The 13123-nt window shown below is 48.8% G+C and overlaps 1 pseudogene across 1 annotated transcript in view; it reads left to right on the forward strand.

Annotated features, from left to right (window-relative positions):
• Nucleotides 1-5139, forward strand: part of LOC308172773 — a 38375-nt pseudogene extending 33236 nt beyond the window's left edge. The window contains exons 13-16 of the transcript in view: nt 1-635; nt 807-1085; nt 3342-4170; nt 4219-5139. The exon at nt 1-635 is cut by the window's left edge and continues 23 nt beyond it. The product of the transcript in view is annotated as an uncharacterized misc_RNA (transcript). The remainder of the gene's footprint in view (nt 636-806; nt 1086-3341; nt 4171-4218) is intronic.
• The last annotated feature ends 7984 nt before the right edge of the window (nt 5140-13123 follow it).

Below are 13123 nucleotides of genomic sequence, written 5' to 3' on the forward strand. Positions count from 1 at the left end.
GGCGCTCCCACTCCGACAGCGACCTCTCCGAGCGCCACGAGCCCCTCCTGTGTAAGACCGGCGTCCGCTCCGACCCCCTCAGCGAAAACAACAACAACGGCCCCCCCTCCCTGCACCACTTCCTGGGCATGGCCGTGCTGCAGGCCCTGGGGGCCGCCTCCTTGGACCCCCCCCACCCCCACCCCAACCCCACCCCCGCAACCCTGCAGTCCCGCCTCTCTGACACGCACTCCGAGCCTGCCGTAAACACTCTAAACTCTGACGACGCGTCACACTCCAACTCCTCCGACTCACTGGTCCTCCCCGGAGGACCACAGGCGGAGGCGCCCCCCCGAGTGCCTGAGGAGAAGGAGAAGGACCCGAGGAGGAGGGGGGTGGTCGTCCTCACACCTCGCCTCCGCCTTCCTCCTCCTCCTTCTCCCCCTTCGCTGCGTATCCTCCCCTCCTCCCCCCTCTCCCCCGAGCGGCGGCTGTTCCGCCAGCCGGAAGCCCCCTCGCCCCTGCGTCTGAGGAGACACATGTCCAGCCCGTTGCCCACCGCCACCGTCCAGAAACAGTACGACTCCGCAACAACAACAGAGCCTTCCGGAACATCCGGAACATCCGGAACATCGCCAGACCCCTCCTCCTCCAGGGTACTACAGCTGTCCGGCGGCCCCCCCTCCTTGTCCAATCAGAAAGCCCAACGCCCCGCGGCAGCAGCAGCAGAGCTGACCCTGGATCTGAGCCTGAGCAGCCCCCCTCAGGACCCCTCCTCCTCCTCCTCCTCCTCGCCCTCCCCCGCCACCCCCCCGACCCTGGGGGAGTCCAGCGACTCCTCCTCGGACACCCTGGAAGCCTGCTCGCCTCTGGCGCCCGTGAGCCCCCCGCTCGTCGGCACGGTAACAGCCGACAACGCCAACGACGCCAACAACAACCCCCCCAGTCATGCAGAGACGACGACGACAACAACGGGCGATGTATCGGACGGCCGCACGGGGTCCTCGAGCCTCGGCACGGAGGAGGACAGCATCGACTTCTTCAGCGCCCGGGAGAAGTTCCTGGGCCTCTCGCAGGACGGCAGGACGGGGGCTCCCCACGGCGCTGTTCTTTCCGAGCAGGCGCCTCCGCGGACGCCTCAGACGCCCCCTGCCGAAACCCTGGCCCCCCCCACGTCCCCAGAGGAGGAGGAGGAAGAGGAGGATGACGAGGAGGAGGAGGAGGAGCAGGGGAAGGTAAGGTTCATTCAAATGTGTTGGTGGTGGCGTCCATTTTGTTGGGTCACAAATGTATACCAGTTTTTTTTTTTTTACTCTTGGGGGGGTACAGTCGTACATGCTCAGTGGAGCAGAGCAACAAACTCATATCTACCCCTAAAATCACTTTCTTGACATCTCGTGACGTTAGAGATTTACGGTTCTATCTCCATTTTTGTCAAAATGTAGTTTTTTACATAATCTGATTCTTTAGGTGTTTATTAATGCTTGTGTGGTGTTATTTTTTAAATGTTGACATTTTTGAGTTAGTAATTCATAAAATACAAAGGTTCCATCTCACAAAACATAATGGAATGTAAAAACTTAGACGCTCAATATCTCTGAACTGCCCTAAACGGAGATAGAACCTTATCATTCTAAACGGAGATAGAACCTTATCATTCTAAACGGAGATAGAACCTTATCATTCTAAACGGAGATAGAACCGTATCATTCTAAACGGAGATAGAACCTTATCATTCTAAACGGAGATAGAACCTTATCATTCTAAACGGAGATAGAACCTTATCATTCTTTCTTTCTTTCTTTCTTTCTGTCTGTCTCTCTCGCCTGGAGTGAGGGAGGGGAATGGCGGGCGGGAGGGACAGGGGGGAGTTACGGGACCCTGTGCGTGCCCTCTGTGAGTGATATTGACTGATTTAACGAGATTAGCATGCTCAATGGAGCCAGTCAATGGAACGAACTGGATCTAATGGACTAATCCGATAGATGGATCGGACTGTTAGGGAAGGGGTCTGCTACTGCCACCTGCTGGACTGTTGCCGGTGGTGTTCAAGTGCGTTTTTTTTTTTAGATGTCTTTTATCTGCACAGACTTTGTTCTTTCTCTCTCTCTCTCTCTCTCTCTCATGCCCCCCCCCCTTCCCCCTTTCTATCTCTTTAGTTATATTCCGACCACATTTACAAGTTCGACGAAATCTTGACAAGGAGTCAATTATGGCCACCTCTTTAAATCACCAACTGCCAAAGAGTTCCGTAACACTCCACACCTAGAGTGCCAAGTGTGTATGTGGTACTATCTACCTAGCAACAACACTTTGATTGGCTAACCACCCTGGGCACACTACACTACAATGTTGAGAATGTTGTCAGAACAGCTCAGTGGCCTTGCGGTTAGAGAGATAGATTGGGAGGTTGTGAGTTCGATCCCCGGCCAATATAACCCGTCGTACCACCAAAGACTATAAATATGATACCCGATGCCTCCCTGCTTGGCACTCAGCATTACGTGTTTTTTTTTGGGGGGGGGGATTGGGGGAGGGGGGTAAGGTAAGACCCTGCGACTTACCAGCGTCATGTCCAGGGGGGGTGTACTTGTACATCAAGCCGCCTCACGCTACGGAAACAGGAGATAGGCTCCTGCCCCCTAAGGGCCGTTAGGCTCGAGATAACCATTAAGGCTACTTACGGCTACTTACTTTTCCTTATCAGTATGTCAGGGAATGAACACACGTCTCTCTTTATTTGCAGAAATTCAGTTAGTGTTGCTTTCTGTTGTGCTTAATGTTGTGCGGGTTTATGTGGATGTGTGACGCTGTCCTTTTAACTTCTTACTGATGCTGTGACTGTAAGTGGAGGAGGTGTTGGAAATGTCTGTATGTTTCTATCTTTTTAACTGTGCTGGAAATGCTTGGATGTGTGCCGCTGTCTGTCTGTCTGTCGTGTGTGTTCTTTTGTTTTTAACATGTAACCTGATTTCTTTTCAGCCCCCCCCCCCAAGAGGCTTTTGTCTTTTGCCAGGCCGCCAATGCAAATAAGAATTAGCTTAGCCTGGTTAAATAAAGATTAAATCGTGGCCTGGGGTGGTCCAGTGGTCTAGAACCACGGTCTACAGTGCACACATATGCCCATGTCGGCGTGGGTTCGAGTCCGGCCCATGCCCTGCTGACATGCCCTCTCTCCCTTCTTCTCCTTACTTTCCTGTCTGTCTTCACTGTACCTGTCCAATAAAATGGAAAATATGAGTGGGACTGCCCCACTCAGAAAAAATAACAAATTAATTGTTTATGTTTCCCCCTGATCCACAGTTTTCAGAGCCTGGCCAGGACGCCTGTGACAGCGCTGTTGCCCCCGACAACAACAACAGACCGCTTCATCTTCATCTCCACGACAACGGCGTGTCCGTCCGCCACATCGTCACGGAGATCGAGTCCATATCCCACCCGGCAACCGCCGGCAACACCTGCCCCTTGGTGGCGTCACCACGGCTCTTCCCCGATGACCGAGACGCCGACGCCGACAACGACAGGGGCTCGCCTTCGACCCCGCCTTCCTACCCACAATCCCCCTCCACACCACCTCCGCCGTTGTCCGATTGGCCCGCGGGTTCCGTACGGCGGGTCACCAAGCAGCTGGAGCGGAGGTTGAGACAGGAGCTGGACCTTCCCCCCCCTCCTCCTCCTCCTCCCCCTCCAACAACCACCCGGCGCTCCCCGCTCCCCTCCCCCAGCAACGAGGCTCCTCCCCCCGGGTCCGGCCGATCCCCCCTCCTCCTCCCCCTTCCCCTTCCCCTGTCGCTCATCCCGAACGGGCCCCCGAATCGATCTCCCGTCGAACTGGCCCCCGAATCGCCCCCTGCCATGGACCGCCGCTGTGAGCAGCGTACGACACCACCACCGTCCTCCTCTACGCCCAGGGAGGACGTCGTCACCCAGGGAGAGTCGGCCTTCGTCGCTACGCCCGAAGACGGAGCAGCCCCCCCACGCCCCCCAGGTTCAGACCCCCCCCCGCCCGAGGAGACGGAGGAGAGATACGGAGGAGGGTTTCACTCCTCCTCCTCCTCCTCCTCAGACATGGACGTCCTCCCCCCAGACTCTCCCTCCTCCCTGCTGCCTCCCTACCCAGCACCCCCCACCGCGACCCCTGCCGCGACCCCAGGTCCATCCCTGGACCTCCAGGGCCCCCAGAGCCACCAGGCCCCCCCCTCCTTCTCCCCTCCTTCTCCTCCTCCTCCTCCTCCTCAGGCCCTGCGGCTGTGGCTGGACGGTGTGACGGCCCTGGACTCGGACACGGACGCTACCCCCCACCACGTTCCCGCCCCCCACCCCGCCACCACGCGGCCTCCTCCTCCTCCTCGCCCGGGGGGGAGGCTGGCCCGCAGCAGCGACGACCTGGAGAGGATCCAAGAGACCCTGAGGGAGCTGCAGGCCTTCCTGTATGAGGCCGGGGCGGGGCCGGGGGGGCCCAACAGCGGCCAGGGGGAGGGGGTAGCTCCCGCTACACCGGGAGCTACCATGGAGGTGCCAGAGGAGGTCGGGAGGTCTGGGATGGGAGGAGGAGGGTGGCTGGATACGGAGGTGAGGGTGGGGCTGGGGCAGGCTCGGAGGACGCAGCAGGGCCCCCCCCCTCCCAGAGACCCCCCCCCGCCCCCGATGTGGCGGAGAGCCGTGGAGCTGGAGGCGCGCATCCGCCAGGCGGGCCTCACGCCCCCCTCCCTGATGAAGAAGCGCTCGGCCTCGCTGGCCAAGCTGGACTGCCTGGAGCTGTCTGCCAACGACCTGACAGACTGGGACCGTAGCCGATCGTCTACGGCCCCCCCCTCTGCCTCCGTAGCCCCCCCCACCTCCACCCCCACCCCCACCGGACATGGCTCTTCTTCACACTCCGTGTCCGCCCCCCACCACCACCCCCACTCACAGAGGCTCACGCGGCCCCCCCAATACAACAACAACGGCCCGAAAGAAGAGGCCTCGAAGAAGCAGCGGGTGTTGTCCCAGAGCCCCCCCGCCTCCCCCAGGTGTCCCCCCACCTCCTCCCTGGACCCTGACCACCTGACTGTGGGGGTGGGGGTGGGGGTGGGCGCGGGGGTGGGGGGGGTCACAGGAGAGTGCACCACCTCTCGCGGTCGCCGTGACGACGACAACAACGTTACGACGCCTCCGTGAGAACAGGAAACGCCGACGACAGGAAAACGCTCGACCGCTACTGTGCTCTACAACACCATGTGACCTCAACTAGGCTGCCCTAGGCTCGCTCTGTGTGTGTGTGTGTGTGTGTGTGTGTGTGTCAGTAGTGTGTGTGTGTGTGTGTGTGTGTGTGTGTGTGTCTGTCTGTCTGTCTGTCTGTCTGTCTGTCTGTGTGTGTGTGTGTGTGTGTGTGTGTGTGTGTGTGTGTGTGTGTGTGTGTGTGTGTGTGTGTGTGTGTGTGTGTGTGTGTGTGTCAGTAGTAGAGTGCTGAGTCATCTGGCGTGTCGCTCCAGCAGGCCACGGGGGGCTGAGAGGCTGAGAGGCTGAGAGGCTGGTGGAGGTAGAAATCGGAGGACGGGGCTCATTGTAATGAATGGAATTCCGTGCGTTACAAATTAGCCGATTTCTACATCCACCAGCCTCCTCTGCAAGCAGCGCTGAGAGACCGCAGACCAGCTGTGATGGACAGAAACACCAACATTCTCCCAGTGAATTACATTACATTACTTTTCAGTTTTTGGTCACCTAAACTTTAAAAGACGTTTAACTCTTTAACCTCTGGACGTTTCCCGCTTACCTAGGCCTGTAACAATCATGAAATAATTGTCTAATGGCAGTTAAACTAATTAATTGTACTACAGAAACATTTAGATTTTATTTAGATTTTGATTTGATTTGATTTTGATTTGTCCCAAACAAATAAAATATGTTTGTTTCCCAAATAAACATATAAAAACATTTGAAAAAAAATAAAAGAACACTTTACACTAGCGTGTTCGGGATGTTCTCTGTTTCTCTGTCTCTCTGTTTCTCTGTCTCTCTGTCTCTCTCTCTCTGTCTCTCTGTCTCTCTGTCTCTCTGTCTCTCTGTCTCTCTCTCTCTCTGTCTCTCTCTCTCTCTCTGTCACTCTTTCTCTCTTTCTGTCTCTCTCTCTCTCTCTAGTCCTTACAATATATTACAACATCTCAAAAATATAGTCTCTTTCTATATCTAAATATGACATAAACATTTTGAATTGTTCCAGGCCTACGCAAGCTTACCGTTGTTCCATTTCAGGTCATTCACTGGAATTGAAGCGCTTTCATTTCAATAGAACTGGACGAACGGGGGTGTTCTGAAACGTTTGACCGGTAGTGTATGTTTATGTTTATGTTACTGTAGCTCAGTTGACATCAGTACGGTTTTATTTCCCCCAGAATTCATTGGGTTTCTAAAACACAGAAGGTTTCAAAAACTTAAAACGAGGGGGGCTGTTTTACTAAAAGCACTTTATTCTCTCGTTTTTTTTTTTTTTTTTAGGGTTTTTTTTTTTTCAAAAAGTTATGGGCTATTGGTTTTGTCCTCCTTGAGTATTTTTGCACTGATGCTAATGGGTACTGTAGCAGGTCAGATATGTGTGTGTGTATATAAATATACTGCTATATATATATACATGTATATACATATACATGTTGTATGTCGGTTGTGTGATGTGTGAAAGAAGTGTGACAATGTTTTTATTTTTGTTTGACAGTCAGACAACGTTCATATTCTTTTTTTATCCTGTGCTTTAGCTGTGACTTAATTAAACAACATTGAATAATAAACTGGCTCTTGTCGGCTCATCCCTTATTCAAATCCCTACCTGTTAATTAAATCACCAACTGCCAAAACATTCCGGAACTCTCACCACCTAGCAGGGTTTCCGTTAACCGGTAATTACCGGTCTTTGTCCGGTAAAATCTATTGAAGTCCGACAAATTGAAATCTCTTCGGTAATAATGTCCGGTGAAAATAATTCCCTCTAAGCACAATTTGAATACAATTCGCTAAAGTTGAATTGTCACATTCTGATTCCTTCTATATGAAAAAAGACGAATATATAGGCTATATTTCTTTTATTATTATATGATTTGACGCCGGCATGATGATGACTCCGCGAAACAGCGGTGGCAGGGTTCAGTGGCGTAGCGCAAAATCCCGGGGCCCCCCCGCAAGGTGGCGGCGGGGGCCCTTTCGCAACGGAGTAAAAAAAAAAAAAAAAAATGCGTTTTTTAGAGGCCGATGCGTTATTGACGTTGCGAAATTTCGCAATATGCACTCTACATTCTAAATGCTTGACTTAGCAAAAGGTACAAACAAGTGAGAGCAATAGCCTATAACTAAAACCAAATGGTAGACTACACTACATCAGTAGAATGTATTATAAGTAGAATAGTACAAGCTTTATTTATTTTAACAAAGTGTGGTGTGCACAGCAGTGTGATATCTGTAAACATATCTGTAGACTCTCCGCTAAGGGTTGCCAGATGGGATTGAGAATTTCCAACCTAATCAATCTAAAAACTTCTAAATCCACCAAAAACCAGCCAATCTGGCAACCCTGTCTCCGCTGCATCAGAGTCTACTTGTTGCGTAAAATTGGCCAGGGTTAGTCAAATCCTTTGTTGGACATCTCGTTTCTTAAGTCCTGGTATATTGTGGCATTTCTTTACTGTTTGCCATCTGGTCTAGGAATACCCAGGGAGACGCAGACAGCAGAAGTAGAATAGAATAGTAGAATAGAAAAAGAAACAGCTATATATAGCCTAACCATGCTGAATTATGTACCTGTATGATGCACTGACAGCCTGTGACTGTGAACCTGGCCGGACCCTGCCTTTCTGCCTGAGTTTGAGTATGATGCTGCCCAAATAAATGTTATTGTTTAGTGCTGTACGCTTTCGTGGTATTATATTGTGTGAATTATCATCTGTATGTTGTTTTTCTTTCACTCGACTAACCGCCGAGATAATACTTGAGACATGTACTTCCGTAAACATACATTTTTTATTGGATTTTTTTACAATATCGGACCGACAGTCCCACATATAGCGGCTATAATGTCCGAATAGAGAATCTATCACCACCTGAAGAATGCTTATTGTACTTTGTATTGTATTTTCGCTTGCTCATTTTCCTTGTGTCTCGCTGCCTACGTGTGACGTCAAAGTCATGTTGCTATTGGATACGGCTAACCATGTATATATTTTTAAATATAGGCCTATATATTAAAATTAAGGTTGACACAATGAAGGGCCACTTATTTCCTTTGTTTTATATATTTTTAAATTATAAAAAAAAAAAAAAAAAAAAATGTGGATCCAATGTTAGGGGGCCCCCTAGTGGCTGGGGCCCCCCCGCGGTGCGTCGCTTGCGGGCCCGTCCGCTACGCCACTGGCAGGGTTGCCAGATGGGATTTTACAGCCTAACCAGTCTATTACCGCTAAACCCAGTAGCCCATTCGGCGATAACCCGGCCCATCTGGCAACCCTGCTTTTAACCTGCAAACGTTGCAGCTCAAAGTGCACAGCAGCGAGCGAGAGGTAAACATGGCAAGACAAAGTAAGCTTAACAATGACTTCATGAAACCAAGCTACAATGAGTCTGAGGAGAAGTCTGGCTCTAAAGAGATGGAGGTAGTGGCTCCTCCAGCCAACTGGAGGGTTCTGAGTTGAATGGAAAGAACATTTCCCCTGGCTGCGTTTAGATGGGGAAGGAAAAATGTTCTGCTCACCGTGCAAAAAATCGGGGAGGAATAACGGATTCACGAGAGGAGCAACGAATATGAGAATGTCGGCTCTCACTGATCACAGTCGGTGCAGTGAGCACATATCGGCGGTCAGTTTGAGGCAACAGCAAACCGCTATGAAAGGCCACTGTGAGCAGGCTAATGCAACGGCTAACAATAAGCTGCACTCTCAGCTACAAGTTGCATTTCACATGGCAAAAAATGGCATCAGTATGGCGCGCGTTCAGCGCTGGACATGGCATAGCGCGCATGCGAATCATGAAAGCCTATTATTATACATTATATAGCTTGCATCTAATCGTATCGGATGAGAAATAGACATTAAACGGCATATATAGGCTACACAACAGTAATCACCGCGACAAACAGCTATATTATATTTTAATATGATGACCGGAATATCTCACGTTTGTCCGGTAAATTGAAATCTTCCCGGACACGTTGACCGGCACACATTTTTTCTAACGGAAACCCTGCCACCTAGGTGTTCCAAGTGTTTTATGCAGTGTTAATGTTACCTAGCAACAACACTTTGATTGGCTATAAAATGAAACATCATAAAATGGATGAAAGCGTCTGCTAAATGGCGTTATTATTATTTATTTATTAGTATTCAGTAAGCCGTAAGCACAAGTGATCAAGATTTGATATAGAATCTTATTCCCCTAAATCCTCCATCCAACCCAGAGGAGGCTGGTGGAGGTAGAAATCGGAGGACGGACTTGTTCTGCGTAGGATGAAGAATGGTATCAAACATTCCTCGTTCCATGTGAGTGAGCCTTGTCCTCCCAATCCTACCTCCACCAGCCTCGCTTACCTCCTGAACTATTTATGACTATTTATGATTTATTAACTCTATGAAGAAAAAAAACTAGCCTCATAAAAATAAAACATGAATAATGTAAGAACAGCAAGTCGACTTTGAGATGAGATTTCGAGGGGAAGCCATTTTGATGAGTTGAATATAAGTTGATTATTTAGCCCAGTAAGAGAACGTTGATGTGTCTGGAGGCCGAGAGAGAGAGAGAGAGAGAGAGAGAGAGAGAGAGAGAGAGAGAGAGAGAGAGAGAGAGAGAGAGAGAGAGAGAGAGAGAGAGAGAGAGAGAGAGAGAGAGAGAGAGAGAGAGAGAGAGAGAGAGAGAGAGAGAGAGAGAGAGAGAGAGAGAGAGAGAGAGAGAGAGAGAGAGAGAGAGAGAGAGAGAGAGAGAGAGAGAGAGAGAGAGAGACGGGGGCTCAGGTTAGCGTCTCCCTGAATAATAATGATGATCTCTGCTGCTCTCCACAAGATATTTATCTCCTCTCTCTGGCTTCTTAAAGATTGACTCCCATGGACGCACACACACTCACGCATATATGCGTACACACACAGATACTCACAGCACACACACACACACACACACGCACACACACAGATACTCTCAGCATACACACACACACACACACACACAGATACTCACAGCATACACACACACACACACGCACACACACACACAGATACTCACAGCATACCCACACACGCACACACACAGATACTCTCAGCATACACACACACACAGATACTCACAACATACACACACACACACAGATACTCTCAGCATACACACACACACACACACACACACAGATACTCTCAGCACACACACACACACACACACACACACAGATACTCACAGCATATACACGCACACACACAGATACTCTCAGCACACACACACACACACACACACACACACACACACTTACAGCACTGAGCTGTTAGAGGTTTTAATGTTATTCATGGAAGTTGACTCATCCATCCAGCCAGCTGAAGGAACTATGCAGCATCTGTAGCCAGCTGATTCATATAGATATGAGATTCATATACGTAGATATGAGATGGGCCATATTTACCTCTCCTCCTCTCCTTGCTCATTGGGTTTCTTTGTCTTCCAAAAATAACACCAGCCAGTCTCTTTAGTCCTCAATGAGACATTGATACATCATTTAAAAATAATAAAATAAATATATATAATGAACATATTAAGTATCCATATGTCATATGATGTTTTTTCAGGGTAGTAGTTCAGTCATCTTTAGAAACTACAGCCAGGTGTCCAGCCAGGGTCGAAGTGCATTTGTGGCTGTTGTAGTTTTGAAAAGAAAGACAGTTCGAAAAAGACATTGATAACATCAGGTGGACACTATTTGGCAGGCATGACAGCACCCCTGAGCAACAGTGCAGTGCTATGAATGTGATGTTACAAATTGGTCTTTAGTAAGTCTTTAATAAGGGGGGTGCTTCCTAAAGTTGTGAGCTTAGAATGATACGGTTCTATCTCCGTTTAGGGCACTTCTGAAGTTCTGAGATATTGAGCGTCAAAGTTTTTACATTCCATTATGTTTTGTGAGATGGAACCTTTGTATTTTATTCATTACTAATTAAAAAATGTAAACATTTTAAAAATAACACCACACAGGCATTAATAAACACCTAATTGATCAGATTATGTAAAAAACTCAATTTTGACCAAAATGGAGATAGAACCTTATAACTCTAAACGTCACAAAGTGTTGTAGGGAGAAACTCCATGACTCAAAGAAACAACAATTTCAACAATGTTCAAAAAGAAAATTACTTTATTGACTTCCTTACACACGCCACAAAACGTTTCACTGCCTCACACGCCCGTCCGTCTCTTGTGAAAATCTGCCACTTTTAAAAGGTAAAAAAAGGAGAAAAAAAATTCAGGCAAGCTAAACAACGAAGAGGAGGTAGGAACAAGACTCCTTACCCCCCATATTGTGCTGATGTTAGTGACAGTCTGTTTACAATAAGGTAATAAGGTACACTAGGGTAAAATTGTGACACGTCCTTGTACCCCCAACCCTCCCCCCATCCCCCATCCCCCCCCCTGCCTCACACACAATACAGAAAAAAGTCAGTTTGGCTCAGGTCAGATGTCAAACCCCCTCCCCCTCCCACACAAGTGTGTGTAGACCATGCTGAGATACCATACAAAACACAACTAACTAACTAACTAACTAACTAACCAGCACACAGACAGGCACACGCATCACAACTCCTAATGTATCTCGTCACAGTCCATTCACCTCAGGTCACCTCAGGCTGCAGACAGGCCGACTACCTGACGCACCGTAGATTGAACACCAAACTCTCAGACTCAATGCCCCCTCCACCCGCACACACACACACACACACACACACACACACACACACACACACACACACACACACACTAGAGGAAGCCATTACCGTCATATATTCTATAATCTCTAAATATTTCACATATAAACTCCTCCAAAAAAAAAAATCGGAAACATTATTTCGGCCGATTATTCCTCCCCTTTAATAATACCAATTGGTATTGTATTTTATATCGTTGGAAAGCCTGATTAGTCACCTTTACAACGAGGTACAACTTGTAAGGATCATGCATTCGTGGAATGACCAACATAGCTAAACGTGTGGGTAGCGGCCCAAAAACAATGTGCCAAAATCCCCTGTATTCTTCTGTTGGTATTCACTCTCGTTTTGAGTTGCTTGGTGGATTGGATGATTGCACTCTCCCACAGTGCAGTGAGATATCGGAATGATATTCTGGAGCCAGTGGCGATCCCATATCTCCATCCTCCGGAACTTTTTTTTAGGAGTTTATATATATTTATCGACATAAACCTACTGTAACTCTCTCCTCTTCCTCTCAATCTCTCCACGTCCAGGCCTCCCATCTCCCTTTTGGTGACAATACACACCAGGGGAGGCTGCCGGAGGTAGAAATCGGAGCCCAGGCTCATTGGCAAGACATGGAAGGGGATGTCGGAATGGTGTCAACACACTACACAATTCTTTTTTTAATACCGTTCCTCATTCCGTTCCATGCGTCACAATGAGCCTGTCCTCCGATTTCTACCTCCACCAGCCTCCCCCCCTCCTGATCCCAACCCTGTTCCGTTCCCATTACATAGTAGTTTCCCCCCCCTCCTCATCAACACAGAGGCCTGCAGCATAACAATCACCATCCATAGTTATTTATTTATGACACGTCTATCAGTATTGTGTGTTTATTACAATATCACATCACAGTTGTCGTTTTCTAACCCAGTATTTCTTTATTTTTTCCAATGTCTTTTATTCATCCCTTTCATCTATTGAGGAGATGGTGATGGTGGAACATAGCTAATGTATGAGTCCCTTCCTGCTGCCAACAGACTCAGTCTGTGTCCCTGGGTGGGGGCTGAGACTCTCTGTGCTTTTACTAGACGTGAGTTTAGAATGATAAGGTTCTATCTCCGTTTAGAATGATAAGGTTCTATCTCCGTTTAGGGCAGTTCAGAGATATTGAGCGTCAAAGTTTTTACATTCCATTATGTTTTGTGAGATGGAACCTTTGTATTTTATGAATTACTAACTCA

This window comes from Nansenia antarctica, assembly GCF_963989245.1.
Source record: "Nansenia antarctica genome assembly, chromosome: 17".
In the NCBI taxonomy this organism is placed as follows: Eukaryota; Metazoa; Chordata; class Actinopteri; order Argentiniformes; family Microstomatidae; genus Nansenia; species Nansenia antarctica.